Source organism: Sinohyriopsis cumingii, chromosome 16 (genome assembly GCF_028554795.1).
Source record: "Sinohyriopsis cumingii isolate HCF-2022 chromosome 16, ASM2855479v2, whole genome shotgun sequence".
NCBI lineage: Eukaryota > Metazoa > Mollusca > Bivalvia > Unionida > Unionidae > Sinohyriopsis > Sinohyriopsis cumingii.
Window position 1 is genome coordinate 32,060,829 of NC_142976.1, and position 14,106 is coordinate 32,074,934.

The following is a 14,106-nucleotide window of genomic DNA, read 5'->3' on the forward strand; positions in this document are numbered from 1 at the left end:
AATAACCGCTTGCAAATATCAGCGGCCTCGTTGATTATTTCCGTAGAGTTATTTCCGGCTCGTTTTCCTCCAATTAGTACCTCTAGCCGTGATATATCACTGAGAACACTACCAGGACAGGTAACACTAGCGTTTTCAACTAGACCACTACCACTTGGATACCCCTCTCCGCTTGTTTTTTTAGAACCAGCTTTTTTTTGACGTTTTTCTCGGACTTCTTCTTTTTGCTGTTGTAGTATTTCTTGTTGTTGTTGTTGTATATCATAATCATCAATTCCTTTTCTAAATTCTTTATATCCCAATTCTTTTGTATGCAAGCGATCAACCCCTTTATTCGTTTTATACAACCAATTAACCCAGTCATCTCGTTTTATATTACTGTTTTTATACTCGTCTTTTAAAAAGTCATTTCTTGAATAATAGCTTTGAGCGGCAAAATTACCAAAAATCCTATAATCGTCGAATTTCAGTAATTGAGGTCGTTTTATTTGTGTTATAGCCTCTTCAGTGAGTTTATCTATAAAGGGAACCCCTTTTTGAGTGGAAATTTTTTGAAATTCACCAACATCACCCTGTTCAGAATCATCAATATCAACTAATCGTTCATACTCTCGTTGGGTTTTTATATCACTGGAAAGTTGTTTTATCCGTTGCTGTGTTTGTTCTGTCTCTGCTGCTATCTTTTCAAGTACAGGAAGAAGAGACGCCTCTTTCCGTTCGCCCTCCTTAGGAATATCTCCATATATTGCTCGTTCTGTTGCCGCTGTAACATCCTTAGTCGCTTTAGTTACCGGGGCAAATAACTGTTCACTTCCAACAGCAAAATCAGTTTGCATTTGTTGCCGCGTTTGAAGTTTCTCTCTCACTCTATCTCGTAACGGTATAAACTTTATAAGCGCTGCTAGCCGCTCTCTGGCTAGCCGAGTAGTAAGTGATTCACCTACCATTATTGTAAATTGATCCGCAATTTCAAATAAAATTTTCCGCCGGGTCTTTCCATACATCACATATATATAATGTTACATTTGTATGCCGACTTCGTCACGCGACGTGGGCACAGGTAACTTCAAGCTGAGGCTCCCCACAGGGGTTTCGTCTATGATCCTCCTAATGTTTTTAATCTTACTAGAGATCTCGCGGCGTTTTTCATAAAGCTGCCCGAGTTTTTTTCGTATTGTTTCAACGGCAGTGAATAACCCAATGAATACGCTTACGTCATTGCCATACAGGTTCTCATTAATTGTATGTTGTAATCGTTTTATAAAAGAATACTCGCGGGCTAGCGTAAAACGCCCTCGCTTCGATTGTTCGTTTATAGCCTCATAATCGGATAATATTTCCTCGCTGTTGAGCCTATCAGATAATACAATTCCTTGATTTTTTAATTTTGAAATCTCAGTTAATATATTATTGATGTCTTGGGAATCCATATTCTTATAAACATCTTATTTCTAATATCAAAAATTTTATTAAAATTTAAGTTTAAAGTTTAATAAAATTATTGGGGGTCAAAAATGACCCCGTTTTTGTATGGACAGTACAATGCCGTAAATCTCCACTCGAGTGTTGTGGCAGATTGCAGGCATACATGGACAGTACAATGCCGTAAATCTCCACTCGAGTGTTGTGGCAGATTGCAGGCATACATGGACAGTACAATGCCGTAAATCTCCACTCGAGTGTTGTGGCAGATTGCAGGCATATACATATACTTAATTATGGACAGTACAAACAATGACGGGGGCGTGGTTTGCACTCAACTGAACCAAAACGCAACCCATGAAAATCAATCATGGTTGCGTAGTTGGAAAAAACCAACCGCGCACACTATGAATGATAGTGTGGGCTGCGTTTTGGTTCGTTTTGAACTTCAACGAAGGGGGCTTTATCCCCTCCCCCCCAATTATATAGAAAAAAAAACATCTGACCGTTTCCCGCCAGGCAATTGCCCGCTGCGAGGCGCGAACCCGTAAATTGTTGACTCGCGTTTCATAGTCAAACATGTTTGCATTGGACTACGGACCGCACCTAACAAATAACGAGTTTTTAAAAAATATAAGCACGTAATGCGTTCCAGGTGAACGCGCATAGGTAACTTATTTACATTGAAACAGACGACTATTTGCAAATCACGTGACAGCATAACTCTATCATGGTGACTTCGTCATACCCTCACGAGTTATCCCCCTTCAAATATGAAAATCGAATTCTATGTCCGTTTTTACTTGAGAAAGCTGTTTGATATACTCGTTCTGCAACAAATCGTACTGAGGCGCTACAAATGTCAAAATATTTTCCTGCCTCATTCATTGACTGAAATATTTTTTCCTCGTGCGTTGACGTATCAAATGATTTGACGCCCCTTGCTGCTTTTGAGTACTTACCAGTCTGGCCTTTTTTAATATTTTCACTCTGAGAGATAGCTTGCAGATTACACAGTCTGTTATTTTGATAATTAGAATCAATGTGATCAATAACGAGACTATCTTTGATCAATCCGTGGAAACATTCATAGATGATTCTGTGACAGAGATATTTTTTCCCTCCAGCAGTAAACATTAAATACCCGTGATTGTTTTTCCATCCAACCGGCTTCTTCAGTCTGCGGTTTCTAACAATACCGTCGCGAGATGCCTCGTAATTGACGAGCAGGGGATGCGGCTGAAATTCTTGGTCCATTTATATAATAATACTACTTGTCTAATTTATTATTTGGTTTAATTATAAATCTTTCAACATAGTCTTGGGGGGTTTTGATGACGGAGTCAGCGGTGGGGTCAATGACGGCGTTTTTAATTCGTTTGTCATAATAGCGTTTTAGTTCCCTGTATCGCTTTCCGCCACAATTAATACACAACTGCGATTTTCCTCTTACACCAACGTGACAAACCAAGCACGGGAGGGGGCCAAGAGAACCATTACGAACGCTTTGTAAATGATACCCGCAGAATTCACCTCTACATGATTTATTGCACGGGGTTATCGACCCAATCATCAACCATTTGCATTTATTCATTATACTATATTCTTTTATTTAAATACTTGTTTTAATTATATGGATGAGTTTGAGAGATTAGCAGTAATTAAGCCCTGGAAAAATATTAAGTTCAATCTCGATAGAGTCCTCAAGGACACACCAAAAGCGTTAATAAACGATAAAACCCTGTTGAGTAAAATACGCGATTGTATCAATGAATTCAAACGTGATGGTGCATCTCATAGTTGGTCAACATTTCGAATTGATGGTGTTGTTGATGCTACCATGAACGACAACCGCGCAGCAACGATAATATCACAACTTGACTGTAAAAGGTATTTCTTCAGAGTAAAATTCATTGTCCGGGTGGAATCAGGCGATTGGATCATACGTGATAAATTTGAACTAGTTCTCAGCGACAAGAAAACAGTCACTGTCAGCCGCCACTCCAAGCCGGGGTTGTTAACCGGAATTGACAGACCATACTATGAACGAGCGTATCCTGAAACAGCAGTTGTTTATGGAATATACCCGTTAAATAAGAAACCTGATATCGGAAAACTGAAACCGATGAAACAGTCAACGGGGATAAATTGTGTAGCAGAACGAATAATAGAGCATTTTACAAATGCATGTCGAGGAAACAAACTGACTGATTTACGACGTAGCAAAATCAACCAGTGGGAACTAACCGTAAAAGAGCGTGGAGCGACCATCAGCGACATAGCGAGATTAGAAACATCGCTGAGATTTCCAATAACCGTTACAACGATAACCGGTGAAGTATTATACGAATCGAAGTATAAATCGAAGGGAGCCCCAATCAAAATTATTGATCATAACGAACACGCATGGACGCCCGCGATCACAATATTTCCACGGGATAGAACAGTAAAGTATATACCCGAAGAATTCTCCCGGGATGGTTTTCTCGCGGAGAGGAAACTATTTGATGCTATTGCCTACTTGTGTAAAAACGACCCTGTATCAGTGTGGTTACTTCGCAGCGCTGAAAACGATGCGGATACCTTTGATCAGTTTGTAAGACCAAACGGCGAATTATATCGCACTGAAGCATTTCACAACAGGATGAAAAAAACCGCCATGGAATTTGAAGAGCATGATGAACAACTGCTAACAAATTGTTTTACGATTCCATCGGTTGTAGCTCATGTTGCAGCAAGGAAAAATACGTGGAGACCAACGCGCAAGGAATTTCTGCCGGATGTACAATCCAGTTGTTTGGAATACTATCACGGTGGACTATGGAACACTGAATACAGCCGCGACGCTATGATCCCGGTTGATATGGTTGCCTGTTATCCAGCGAGTTTTCTCGGGTATGGATCCGCCGCTGAGTACTTTAGACGATTTGGACACCCCAGTCATGAAATGACTCGTGTTGCTATTAATGGACCACTGCCTGATTTTGATTTAACCGGATTCGCTCGCATAGTATCATTTGAATTCGCGGCAGGACTCCATCGCTGTTGCTATATTTGGATCGGTAGACACATGGCTGAAAAGAAGTGGCTGCCAATAGCGCTGCTACGGTATATGATTGATTGTAGCATGCTAGTTTCGTTGATTGTCAGTGACGCGATTATATCATACCGGGCACAGACTGAAGTCTGGTTACCAGAACCGGAGCGTCTAGATAGCATAATTGACGGGTCCAGAAAAAACATTGATGCCGACGAGGAATATATCATCGAATGGTCCAGGAGGATATTTAACCAACGAAACCGCGAGGCAAAAGATCTCGGTAGAAGAATAATTGGTAAGTTCACACAAGGTGGAAAAAACCACGACTACAAACGATATTGCTCACGGCTGATTATAGATGACGCAGAATATGATTTCGTAATCAAGGACGCAGTGGCAAAAAATAGATACGTGAACTGCAAAACAGCTTTCTTGTCCAATGGAACGAGGTTGGGTACAGTTGTTACCTACAGCGATGGAGACAGCCCGGCGTATCCACATTTGAGGGCGTCTATGCTGGGTTATGCCGCTATCAATTTATTCTCGATGATAAATAGATTTCCCGACACCGCGGTTAGAGTAGCCGTTGATTCATTTTATATAGACGTAAAGTATAAGGGAAACGTAGCCGAGTTTACTAGTCCGGACGAGAGTTGGGGTACATGGAGAATTAAAAAAGAAATACGACGCGATTATTCCCCGTCAGCGGATGTCACCGTTGAGAACGACTACTTACGCGGTGATAAATTGTCAGAATGGTCTGATGCACCATCGTGTTCTGATCCAATTTGTAGACACAAAACAGTTTATTTAAGCGGCTGTGGCGGGTCAGGAAAGACGACTCGGGCAATTGAATTATTTCGAACGCGGGCAAGTATAATCGTGCTTACACCGACCCATAGACTAGCGCGAGAGATAAAACAACGAAATGTTGACGCCGTTACTTATCACAGCTTTTTTCGATACAGCGGCGGTGAGTGGACTCCTGATCGAATGGGTGAAAAATTTATTCCTGAGGTTATCATCTGGGATGAGATATGTACTGTTTCGTTAGATACTTTACAAATGTTTCTTGAGTGGTTGCTGCGCGCGAATACAGCGGTGATCATGTGTGGCGACCATGGCCAACCACCACCATTTGTCGGCGAGGGCCCACATGATTGGTTAAAGGGTTTTGTGGACTATTATGAAGAAACCGATACTGATTACCGAGCACTTGATGAACAACTGCGCGAGGTTAAAAAATTAATCAGATTACAGCCGGATAGAATTCAGTGTGAAATAATCCGCGAGGTGATTCCGGAAACGCCGTTAAATGAATTCTGGGAAACATGGAAACCAAACGATTTAATTGTAGCGAGTAGAAAGATAGTCAGGGACACACTTCAGCGGAGGTTGTTTACGTTGCATAAGGAAAAGTTTCCAACGCGTCCAGTGCCGTTGTGTTATAGACCCGCTGACACACGGCGGCAGAACATTGAAGTTGAAATCCCGGCCCCGACAGCGTCAGGGACAAAAAAACAAATTCTCGTGCTGAATGATATCGTGCTCGTTGATATCAGCGTCGTCGAGGACGCGCTACGTGCTGATAAATCCCCGTGGACGCTAGGATACGCAACAACAATACATTCCTCGCAAGGATTGACTATCACGGATACAATTGTTTGGATGGTTGATAATCGCATCGAATGGTCGAATCTAGTCTATCTTGCAGTGTCCCGAGTACGGAGAATAAATCAGCTTCGAAGAATTGTTATTGACGAAGCCGGTGACGGAGTCACTGACGAAGCCGGCGACAAAGTCACCATCGATGCAAGCGTCATTGATAGAAAACTCTCGGGTTACCGCCAACAGGATAAAAAAAAACAGCGGCGTTTTGATATTGATGAAGAATTAATAATTGCGTTACGACAACAACAGAATAATCACTGCGCGAGTTGCAATTGTGTAATGCGCTGGCGTTATTCGGATAAAGACGCTCGCCAATTTACCGTGGATAGGATCGATAACAGTCTCGGTCATGTCAAAAACAATGTGAGGTTAACTTGTCTTGAGTGTAATAGACGCAACGGCGCTAGTTAAGACCACGCGGGGGTAATTGAGTATCGTCAGGTATCACTTGTAGTTGCTCGCGAGTAAATCCGCGCTGAGGAGCAGTTGAATCCAGTCTGTAGATCGGTGGTCTACCAGTTGATCGTGTTATCGTTGATATGTTATGTGTGGTAACACTCCAAATAGGATCGCTAGCCCTTTTTTTACCGCCTTCAAGCTCTCCTGGTTCATATAGATATCTCACGGTGACATTGCCGAGAATCGGCTTGGAAACGCTATTTATTTTTGATCTTTTGGGTATATACTCGTATTTAATCGCGTCGCTGGGCTTCACGTTGATTGCTCGGGTAATCTCGTTATTTAACGCTGCAATTACGCCTGGCAACCTTTTGACCCATTCACGAGATCGTTTTTCTTGGATGAATTCCTTTGCGTATTGATATCCAAATAACCGTTCAGCGAGAGTCCGATTGAATCGTTCAACAATTGCCTGATCACGATGTAGCGCAGTATGACCTCGTCGTACCGCGACGCTATGATGTTTCAGCGTTGATAAAACAGCGCCGCGAAATTCACTACCAGGATCAACTTGTAATAGATTTGGCCAGCGCAGAGGACCTCTTTGATAAATCCGCTCAAACGCAGCGGCTACTTCAGTTGCTGACTTTGTTTTTAACGGCTCCGCTTGTTTGTATCGACTCGCAACATCAACTACGGTTAGCGCGTATTTGTAACCGTTGTCATGCGGCAGAAATAGTATATCAGCCTGATGAACTTCATTAGGTACGCTGACATCAAAGCGCGAGAAGTTGATTTGTTTAGGCGGTGGTAGATAAATTTGCCATATAGCCTGTTTGGATAACCAATTAGCCGCAGTGGCCTTTGTTACCTTTGCAGCGCTTGCAAGCTTACCAATTGCGGCCTTCCCCTTCCAGTATCCTCTCGGAGAATAATAGATGGATTCCATGTTGTTATTAATTACCAGCGCCCACCATTAATTTACCTTTCATAGCCGATTTTACCAACCATGAAGCCAATTTTTCTTTGACGGATTTATCAGGAATAGCATTTAACGCGTGAATTAATTTTACGTCCGCGATATGACGCTGTTGCAGATCGCTACTTTTGTAAGCAACATCATGAGCATGACACGCCTTATCGATAGCGTTTATTGGATACTCACCGGGTTTGGGCTGATTTTGATCATCGAGTCTGATATCTAATCGTGTTCCGGGGCCACAGTAGCTATATCCTGGGAGGTGCTTTTCTCCTGGATACTTTGCCCACGGTGTTCCGGGGAGTTTTGATAACCTGGCTGCAATATCACCTCCTCGCTTTTTTTTAAAACATCCCCGGGTTTAATAGAAATAAATCTAAATTTCTTTGTACCGCATTGTGCACACTTACCAGTAAGGGCCGATCTGTTATTTCTTGTTGTAGCGGTTGTCATATCATTTGTGCCAGTACGTACTCTACACTTCACACAATATAGATCCATAATTTATGTATAGAGATATGAATATAATTGATTTTTCGGCGACTAAAACAAGAGAACCAGTTAAGCATGTTGCAGCGTTACCAAACTCGATCCGGATGATTATCATCGGACCATCTGGATCCGGCAAGACGCAATTGTTACTCAATTTAATAATGAGATGGATGAAGTGGGATAAGTTGTATTTGGTTGCTCCTAGCGTAGATGATCAACGATGCTACGAGGTGTTGAAAGATTTCAACGAGAATGCATCAGCGATCGCTAAAAAAAATGTTATTGAGTTTATTACAGATATCAATGATGCACCAGGTATTGATGATATTGATGGCGACGTTAACAATCTAGTCGTGTACGATGATGTTATGTTAGACAATCAAAAAAACCCAGCTAGGATATTTTCCAGAGGCAGGCATAAAAACACTGACGTGATATATGTCACTCAACGGTATACTCAGATTCCAAAAGTAATCAGAGATAACTGTAATATTCTTGCTGTATTCAACGGCGTTGATACACACACGCTACGAAATATTTGGCAGACATGGTGCGGCGGTGACATGGACTTCAATGTTTTTCGAAACTTTTTTAGTCATGCTCAGTCGACCCCACATGGATTCGTAACGATAAATTTACATGATCCTCGGACACGATATCATATCGGACTTGACCAAATATTCGGTTAGTTGTAAATAATTTTCATTGTAAATAACCACTTAGCAGCAGGGGGGGGGCGATGACATCGACGCGGTCGTCGATGTGCTTACCGGACGCTGACGACGCTGGGGATCGGCGCGCAGAAGGTGTTAATTAAACCAAATGACGATTGGACGATCCCCCAACGACGACGTCGTTTTTTTTTTACCAGGCGCTGACGACACTAGATCGTTGAGTGCAGAAAGTAATAATTAAGCAAAATAACGATTGGACAAAATGTCCGATTCGTCCCCCCTGCTGCTTCCGGTACAGTACCCACGAATGACGACCAAGTTATATGAGGCGTTATGAAGATTTGTTGTTGTTGTTTTGGAGTTTACGCCATCTCTCAGCGCAGTATAGGGTACACATGGAGGCCAGTTTAAACTATTGCCAGAACCACAACCACTACCATCACTGTCAGTAAACTTGTAGATAATGACCCGCGCTAACACACACACACACACACACACACACACACACACACACATATATATATATATATATACACGCGCGCGCGTCGATGCTCAACATTTCGTAGATCTACACAAATCTATGTAGGTAGGGAATGTAAGTATATAAGCATTATGTAGGTAGTTAATAGGTAGGAATATGTAGGTCGGTAGGGATAGGTTGGTAGGTAGAAGCGTTTGACGGCACCTCAGCACAACACTATGGGGGAACGTTTGAAAACTGGAATGCCAAAGAAACAAGGAAGAAAAACCGTTCAAAACAAATATAAACATAAAATACAGCCTAATTAAATACAAAACATTAAGATGTTACAATTCTATAAAATGTATATAGAAAAATTATAAAGAGTACACGTATGCTATTATTAGAATATATGATGAAAATTTGATTTATAAAATGCATGTCCTCAAAAATTCCAAGATTGTTTAGGGTAGTTGGGTATGGAGGTGTATTGAGTTGTTGTTGTTGTAGAGTTTAACGTCATTTTTCAGCACACGATAGGCTATACATGGCGGTCAGTATTAATATGGAGGAAGAACCCCGGAAAGAACCACCGACCCACGAGAAGCTACTGGCAAGCTTTCTCACATACCCACATTAGCCGAATCCAAGACTCGACCCCACGCAGACAGAGGTGAGATGGCAGTGATCCGTAACGGAGAGCGCTTTGGACCACTCGGCCACTCGGGGCCCGTATTGATAAATAAGGAAGTATATGTTCTATGTGGAGAGGGAATGGAAGGTACGAGAAATTAACGTTTTCATTGTTGTTTTCAAAGTTGTATTAACTTCACAAGAGACAAGTTTGCTTCAATGAATTCTTTAAATTTATTCAATTATCCATTTAGCTCCACTTTCTAAGGATTTTTTTTTTTAAAGAACTACACAACGGAGTTTTAAAAATAAGTTCCTCAAGTAATCTATATGTGAATAGCCAAGACAGATAAAGTTCTACAAACATATGTTCCCGGTGAATTATATGTATGTATGTAAATAGCCAAGCCAGATAAAATACTACAAGCGTATGTTATCGCTGGAGTGGTATATGTGTATATTGCCGAGCCAGAATAAAAAAATACTACAAGCATGTATGTACAAATGGGGTTAACGGTATATCATGGTTATTTGGTGCCAATAAGGCCGGCAAAAGAAGGATAACGACAAGTAATCTTAAAACCCTTAAATTACAAGCATTCCTGTTTACTTTTATAAACTACGCTTAAAATGTCCAAGATCATTATGTTGATACCATCACAGATTGCTTTGCTGGGGTAAAAAGGCTACCTATATTTACCGCCTCTTACGACATGCAGAATGACGTAATGTCGCCTCTTACGACATGCAAAATGACGTAATGTCGCCTCTTACGACATACAGAATGACGTAATGTCGCCTCTTACGACATGCAGGATGACGTATTGTCGCCTGTAACGACATGCCGGATGGCGTATTCTAGCCACTTACGACATGCAAGAAGGCGTAATGTCGCCTCTTACGACATTCAGGATAGAGTACTGATTCGATTAGGGGGCGCTCACCAGTTAGTATGTACTTTTGAGAGAGTAAAGTATGTAAGGTGAAGTTGTTTGCATTTAAAACACGCACAGTGGAGAGAATATTGGCATACCTATATACTACATTAATGTAACGTGGATGATATTTCTTTGGATATTGTACTTTTGGAAATTGTACATGATCTAAGCAAACTGCTAACTAAAATGACTGGTCCCTTGTGCTAAATAATCAGCCTGAATTAGTCTAAAGTACACTATCCATAGAAGCTATTAAAATAGGGAAAATGTATTTTGCCAGACTAAACAATACCAGCTTCTGAAAGTGAAATAAAGGAATTACCAAATATAATAAAATGTAAAAAAAAGTTATCGACTCTTTTATATACAATTTACCTCTAAAGTTCAGGAAGTGAAAATGACCAAGTGGAGCTAGCACTTTTTTGAAAGATGCACATCTGGAGTAAGGCCAAGCTGCATACTTTATAGTCCTGTTTAAGAAGGGTTGTTATCTCCCTTGCCCGAGTTATCTTTATTTGTTAAATCTACTTCCGGTGAGCAAAAAATCTGATGAAATGACGTCTAACAAAGGAATCGCTGACCCGTGCTCTTTTGACAAGCTATCAGTTCGTGAATTGAATGTTTATTTAAGAGATAGAGGTGCACACCTCTCAGGGAATAAATCTGAATTGATCAATCGTGCTCAAGGACTTGTCAATTTAGGCACGCGTACGCTACATGAAATACAAATAGACGACAATGATAATGACAACTTACGTCATGCAGAAATATTTTGTACGATCCTCGGAGAAAAGATTCCGGAGCCTTGGCTTATGGGATAGTGATTTGACTCATTTGCCATTGTTCAGAACAGAAGATTTGTAAAATTATCTTGTATTGAAATGTATTGAATTTGAACAAAATGCAAATGGAACCTACCCTGAAAAAGGAAACTGAGTCCTAAGAAATCTCAAAATATTGTGTTTAAGAAATTAAAATATGGTGACTTACCTGATAACATTTATGAAACACCAAAGCGCAAAATTGAAAATTTGGATAAGGTGGAACCAATAAATCTGAGCATATTTAATGAGAGGCTTAAGAAAGTTGCTCCACATGCTGCAATTATTTTAAGCTGTGGTGATAACAGCTTAGACAAAAAGCATAACTTGCCAGTTTTGCATAATATAAATTGTTTGTACTCAGATAGGGTAAACTTGAAGGAATGTGGTAAACTTACTTTTAAATGTTAAAATGTAGTGAAGTAGAAACTGTAATTATTGAAACGCAAACAGAAGTAACTGGCAGGATGCTATGTCAGGCAGGTTGACAAGCTCAAACTTTGGGGTCATCTGCAAACAACGGGATGACACAAAGCCTAAAAGTGCATTGAGGACAGTTATGGGTTACAGCCATTTTGAAACAGCCGCAACAAGTTGGAGGAAAAGTCACGAAGCAGCAGCCAGACGAGATTATGCCAAGGACATACAAAACAACACACAAAAACTTGAGCTGTATGAAAGTGGTTAAATTGTTTCGCCACACTATCCATACCTTGGGGAACAAGTCCAGATATAGACTGTTGTGACAAATGTTCAGATAAAAATGGCTTACTGGAAATAAAATGCCCCTATAAATCATTGGAAATATCATCCATAGAAGCCTGTGATGATATAACATTTTAAATGTAATCTTCTAGTATGGATATGTTTTTCTCTGAATGCTTATTTTTATGTACATGTTTGCAGGGGGTGGGGGTTTGCCAAAAAAAATAGTTTATGTATCTTTTTAATGTTATTTGTTTTGGCCATGTATTGATGTAATGCAATTATTCTATTGTTAACACATTTCCCTCTGTAATTGCTGCTTACACAAAAATAATGTCTGTAAGAACTACGAACTGTAGTCATTTTTCTCTCAGATACATTAGGTTTTGCGCCTGCCATTTTTGCACACCAAAATTTTGTGAACAGGCCAATTTTATCTTTATTTATAAAGAGCATGCAAAGGGAGGTAATAAATCAGGGGAGATAACAACCCTTACTGAACCCATATTACACTAGTCAATCATACACCAAAATAAATGGAATTAAAGGTTCTTTGAATTATACCTAAGATATGCAAGGTTATTTTTAAATAGCCAGTATAACCAGTAAGGAAAGCCGGGGAAATTCTTTTTCTCTAAAATTCTAACCCTATACAAAATACGAAACTGTAGAGCGCCACCTTAACTGCAGCGCTAAGGTCAAAAGGCTACCAATATTTATCGCCTCTTACGACAAGTGTGATGGCATATTGTCGCAATTTACGACATGCAGGATAGCGTATTGTCGCCTCTTATGGTGGCGCTATACAGTTTCGCATTTTGCATAGGGTTAAGATTTTAAAGAAAAAGAATGTCCCCTGCTTTCCTCACTGGTTATGCTGGCTATTTAAAAAAGACCTTGTATATCTTAGGTATAATGCAAAGAACCTTTAATTCCCTTTAGTTTGGTGTATGATTGATGGGTGTACTATGGGTTATAGAGTATACAGCTTGGCCTTACTTCAAATGTGCACCTTTCAAAAATGTGCTAGCTCTACTTGGTCATTTTCACTTCCTGAACTTCAGAGGTAAATTGTATAAAAAAGAGCCGATAACTTTTTTTACATTTTACATATTTGGTAATTCATTCATTGCACTTTCAAAAGCTGGTATTGTCTAGTCTGGCAAAATTCATTTTCGTTATTTTAATAGCTGCTATGTATAGTGTACTTTAGACTAATTCAGACTGATTTTTTAACACAAGGGAGCAGTCATTTTAGTTAGCAGTGTGCTTAAATCATGTAAAATTTCCAAAAGTACAATATCCAAAAGAAATATCATACACATTACATTAATGTAGCATAGAGGTATGCAAACATTCTCTCCACTGTGCATGTTTTAAATGTGAACTACTTCACCTTGTATACGTCACTCTCTCAAAAGTACATATTATCTGGTGAGCGCCACCTATGACATGCAGGATGGCATATTGTCACCACTTACGGCAATCAAGACAGAGTAATGATTCGATTCGATAGTCCGGAGTCCACAGGAGGATTGGGTACAAAGGGTCGCAAACAGTTGTTTTAACTTACGGCGATCACGCTTGGTGGTGATACTGAAGTCTCGCCTAAATGAAGTGTACTGTTTTCTGCAACTAGCGCAACCTGTCTGTATGGCACATCAGCATTATATTCACGATGCCCTTATCACCATGCAATACATAAATACCCGTCTGTTTGAAACAACAGTGTAATATTGAAAATGGCTTTGTCAACATGCAATGGATAACAACGGGTCTGTATGAAACAACATTGTAATATTCACGAGGGCCTTGTCCACATGCAGTGTATAACAACCTGTCTGTTTGACACAACAGTGCAATTCATGAATG

At 40.3% G+C, this 14,106-nt stretch overlaps 1 pseudogene; it reads left to right on the forward strand.

Moving 5' to 3' along the window:
* The first annotated feature begins 11,610 nt into the window (after positions 1–11,610).
* Positions 11,611–12,217, forward strand: LOC149780159 (uncharacterized; annotated as a pseudogene).
* The last annotated feature ends 1,889 nt before the right edge of the window (positions 12,218–14,106 follow it).